Genomic DNA, 5796 nt, shown 5'->3' with positions numbered 1-5796 from the left:
AACATTTGCAGCCAAATACCTTCAATTGTTGGTAATTTGGTTCTTTTTGATGGAGTTTGAAGAAAGGGCTAACATTGTCCAGGATTGGTGTTGGTAGCCGATTGATCAAGTAAACACTGGTGAGAAAGGCATCCACCCAATATTTTTTTGAGAGGTGAGAGTGAACTAAGAAAGTTAGGTCTGTTTCTAGGATATGATGCAATTTTCTCTCAGCAAGACCATTTTCTTGTGCAGTATATAGGCAGGACTTGCGATGGATGATTCCATTTTTGGTGAGGAAAGATTGGAAGATTGAAGAGGTGTATTCACCACCTCCATCAGATTGGAGTTGCTTGATTGTGGAAGAGAATTTTTTTTCCACAAAGAGTTTGAACTTAACAAAGCATTCATACGCTTCTGATTTTGTCTTAAGTGGATATAGCCATGTGTATCTTGTATTATCATCTATTAAAACAACATTGTATTTATGTCCACTTATTGAAGAGAATGGTGAGGTCCAAATGTCAGCGTGAATTAGATTCAATGGAGTTGATGTATGACGATTGGATGCAAAAAATGGTTGCTTTTTACTCTTTCCAAGTTGGCAGGAATCACAAAGAGTAATTTTATTAGAATCAAAAGCTGAATTTAGAACAGGAAGTTTAAATGACTTAACAAGTCTTGAAACAACATCACTTGAGGGATGGCCTAACCTAAAGTGCCAAATTAAAGAGGAGGTCTTTATTCCTAACAAGGGTACTAGTGCACGTCTGGCCTTGAATGAGCTTCTTTGAAACCGCATCGGATAAGAGTCCATTTTCAGTCTTTCTATCTAGGAGGGTTGTGTTGTGTTGTGCAAATTTATTTAACTCACAAGTGTATGAATCGTTTACAATATAATGTTTTGCAAGTGCGAGGTCGAACCCACAGGGAATTGTGTTTTTTAAAAGCAAATTTAAATCTAAACTAATTAAATCCTAACCTAGTTCCAAAAGGTTTTTTATTTTGGGTTTTTAAAACTAAAAGACAACATAAACTAAATAAAGTAAAACAAAAGATAAAGGTACTAAGGTTTGGGAATTCACACTCACCGAATCATAACAACATACTTCATGTTCATCAATATTAATCCGAAGTTCTCACAAATTAAATCTTATGTATGTTTTACTATGCTTCAATAGATTAATCAAAACCATTCCATGTATCCATTCATTTCTCAAATTAGAAAAGGGATCCAAATTTAATTGAAACACCAAATGTATCTGAAGAACAAATCACAAGGGATATCCAATTTTTAAGCAAATAAACCAAGCAATCAATTATGTGAAGTTATCTTAAATCATCAAGTGTATTCTCGAATCACAACAAGATATCCAAGAATTATTCCACACATTGAAAAGAAGTAAAACAATTAAAATTAAGCTCAATAAAATCAGAATAATAAAAACTTACATAAAAGTAACGTTGTTCTTCATTGGTGAGGGTTCATCCCCAACTTTAGTTGAAAATTTAACTCCACATAAATAAAACTAAAATCTAAACCTAAACTAAACTAAAGAGAAAAACTGTAGAATTTTGCTCTCTAGAATTTTATATCTTAGAATCCCTAGCAAACCTAAATAATTCGAAGGTCTGTCTCTAGTCCAAAATAGAAGTCTGAAATCGGAATGAGATTCATCCAGATTTGTGTCTTTTTATTTCAGGATGATTTTGGCATAGTAACCGTTCGAATTAGGAAAATCTTATTTCACAACGAATTGTAGTATTTTGAGTTAGCTTTTCAATGCCGCTAAAATCATCTCAATCTAATATTTGAACGAAACGTTATGATCAAAATACTAAGACGTGTTTAGAATCTAAATTTGAATCCAATCCGATTTTGACTCCAATAAGAAAAATTTCGATTTAATCCTTTCCTTGATTGGGTTAAACTTAACCACATCATCTCGGTCTTCTCAAAGTGTGATTTCTTTCAAACTTTGCATTTTTCCGTTTAAAGCTGCGGTTTTTTTTTTCAACAACCTACAAAATACAAAAAACACAAAACTAACACAAAACATTAAATAATGACACCGCTAAAAAATTAACTAATGTAAATAAAGGGGTCCAAATATGGAATATTTGGCACTTATCAGGTTGCCTTGGTGAGCATGTCCTTCACCAAAAAGTGAGTGGTTGTTAAGATAAAATAGCAGTGATTATCAACACAAAAACGTTGGATGGAAATTAAATTTGCAAATGCATTTGGACAATGAAGGATTTTGTTGAGATAAAAATTAGATTGGGGAGTATGTAAGAGAGCTGAACCAGCATTGTCTATAGTAAGGCCTAATCCATTTCCCACCTCAACCATGTCATTCCTTCAAAGGGCTGTTAGATGGTTAGATTTTCCAGGTTGTTGGTGATGTAGATGTTTGCACCACAATCAGCAAACCAGTCTTGATCCTCAATGACAGCATTGGTTTGGGCTGGCATTGTTGCTAACTGCAGAGGAGGGTGCCTGCCTTGGTACGAGAAGTCCATTAGGTGAAAACAATCTAAAGCTTGATTACTTGTTTCGCCACAGACCTGGCAAGGAGCTCTAGAAGGTTTGTTGACATTGGATATGTCTCTAGAATTGGAGTTGGAGCCTCCAGCAGCATGGTGGTTAGAGCTTTCTCTAATGTGAAAGTTGGGACTTCTAGTATTGCTGAAATTGGGTGGTCCATTTCTCTGTTGGGAGCCAGAGAATCCATTTGCAGAGAATCTGGAGTTCTGACCACGTGGGAAGTACTTGAATTGCTGAGGCATCTTCCCTTTTGTGTTGAAGTGATGCTGCTGGTTACCTGGTCTTTGAGTGAACAAAGCAATTGTAGAGGAATCAGAGGCATTAGCATGCTGCTGGTTGAGCAGCATTTCATAATTCAAAAGTTCATTTCGAAAATTTTCAAAACTTAAGGGATTGTCACGAGTTACAAAGATATATGATGTGATAAAAGAATTAAAAACATGACTAAGACCCCCAATTATAAATGATATCAGATCATCATCATCAACTGGGGGTCCCACAGTTGCAAGTTGGTCAGCCCAAATTTTTGCCGCTTGAAGGTATTTAGAATAAGACATTGAACCTTGTTTCAGATTCTGAAGTTGTCTTTCGATGTGAGAGATCCTCGATCGTGATTAAGAAGCAAACATGTTTGCTAAGGCAGACCATACTTGCTGAGATGTATTTAGGCTGTAGACTGTGGCCAAGACACTTTTAGACAGCGTAGCATTGATCCAGCTCAATAAGAACTAGTCCCTTTTTGTTCCAGATTGTATATTCTGGATTGATAGTGGACTGGCCTTCCTCATTTGTTAGAAGCCTTGGAGGGCATGGGTCAGTTCCATCAGCAATGCCTAGGAGGTCATTGCTACGCAGCACAGGCAGAACTTGCGACTGCCACATCAAGTAGTTGTTGTTGTCTAGCTTGAGTGAAATGAATTGAGTGAAGTTGGGAATGAAGGGAGATGTGGTGGAAAGTGATGATGAACAAGAGGATGAACTAGAAGAGTTTGAAAGGGCCATGAGGGATATTTGATTGGCGTGTGCTTGAGGCTCTAATACCATGAAAATAAGGGAATTGAACTTGTGTTTCACAACTTGACTTTTACAATAATGCTCTTGGCATTATATACATGAATACAGAGTACAAAATAAGAAAGAAAATACAGGGGAATAAAACCATAATTACACATTGATCTTATTACATTCAATATGAAACTTGTTTTCCTTGATGGGAGAATGAGTTGCACCACACGCATATTTCATTGCATAGTAATGTGGAGATATTTTCCTTGTATGTTCTTTGTCAGAGTTGATCACAGCTTGAGTAACAGATCTTGGTTCAACTTGAGTGTCATGGTTGGCAGAGTATGGCAAGTGTTGCCTTGTAGAGCTTGTGTCATGGAAGGTTGCATTGAGAGAAATCTGATTTGGTTTTGGAAGATTTTGATTTGTTGTAGCTTAAGCATCACGATTGTGAGCTGGAGAATCACTAGGATCAACGGCTATATTCTCTCTAACATACAATACCAAGGAAGCATTAGTGAGAATCCAAGGACATATTATTATTATTATTATTATTATTTTAAAAAAGAAAAGAAGCAACAAGAAGAAGCTCAGTGATAGAGAAATTTTTTCTTTGCTGTTGGTGTGTGTGTGTGAGAGAGAGAGAGAGAGAGAGGGAGTAGATAGAGAAATTTTCTTCTCTGCTTCCGATGAGAGAGAGAGGGAGCACCGGAGAACTTACTTGGACTGGCTGGCGTCCAACGTCGTATCTGGCGTGGTCTGGACTGGTCTGCAGCAAGCATATTGGTTTTATCATTTGCAGTTGTTGCGGAGAAGTCGGACGATCATGTTGGTGTTATAGATCAATTTTTAAGTGTTTTCATGATAATTTAGTGAACTTGTATGTTATTTATGTTTTGTCGATGGATAGTGACATTGTTGATGTATAGTTTGATTTACTTGCGATAATGGATAGTTTGGATTGTTTGTTGTAATGGATTTTTTTTTTTTTTTTTTTTTTTTTCTATAATAGATTATTTGTGATAGTTGATGGATAATTTATAGTTGTATTTGATAGATCGATGGATATATGTGTAACTCATATATCAGATGGTGCAACTTTAGAATTTGGCTTACAAACTCCCATAAATTCAAAAAATAAATATGGGGAGGGAATTTTTTTTTTTTTAAGAAAATACACATTTTAGTGACGTGTCAAGTTGGGTGACATGTCACCAATTGGTGACGTGTGGAATTCTACATGTCACTAGTTTTGGTGACGTGTCAATCTTGACATGTCACCAAATGGTGATGTCTTGGATTTGGCACGTCACATTTTTGGTGACATGTCAAATTTGACACATCATCATTTTGGGTGACATTTTAGAAGTTGGCACGTTGCCTTTTTGGTGACATGTCAAGTTCCACATGTCACCAAATGGTGACATGTCAATTTAGAAACGTCACCTTTAAGTGGTGACGTGTGGAATTTAACACGTCACCAATTGGTGACGTGTGGTCAATTCCACATGTCACTAAACCCCAGTAGTGACCCGGGGACTTCTGACCAGTCACCCACGTCGCTAATCACACGTCCCACCCATTAGTGACGTTTTTGGGCCTTAAAACATCACTAATGGGGTGTCATTAATTTTTTATTTTTATTTTTGTAGTGGCATGAGATTGAGCAAACCCCACTTAGCATGCACATAATTTAAGGTGTGCCATCTTTGTGTGACCTCTTATTTACCATTTTCTTGGTTGAGGCTTTTTTGGGTTTCATAATGCCACGTAAGAGAGATTGTTGTTAAGGTATGCAGCGTGAAATACTTTAGGGCCTGTTTGACAAACGTTTTTGGCAATGGTGTTGGGTCTTCCACTGTTCAATCAGTTTGAAAAAAGTGACTGAAGGCTGCAGGAGTAAAAGCTGATGAACAGTGGAATTACTTCAAAAGCAACGCCAATTTCCAACATTCTTTTGCTGTTCCAAAAATAACCCTGCAGCAACGACCACAATAACCCTGCAGCAATGACCACCATATGGGACAGCAAAAGAATGCTGCAGGGTTATTTTTGGAACAACAAAAGAATGCTGAAAATTGGCGCTGCTGTTGAAGTAATTTTACTGTTCACTAACTTTTACTCTTGCAGCCTTCAGTCACTTTTTTCAAATTGATTGAACAGTGAAAGACCCATCGCCGTTGCCAAAAATGGTTGTCAAACAGACCCTTAGTGTTTTGCAGTTTAACAGGTTATAGGGCTAGGGTGACAAATTTGTTGGGATG

This window comes from Corylus avellana, chromosome ca11 (genome assembly GCF_901000735.1).
Source record: "Corylus avellana chromosome ca11, CavTom2PMs-1.0".
Classification (NCBI taxonomy): domain Eukaryota; kingdom Viridiplantae; phylum Streptophyta; class Magnoliopsida; order Fagales; family Betulaceae; genus Corylus; species Corylus avellana.
This window is presented reverse-complemented; position numbering follows the sequence as displayed.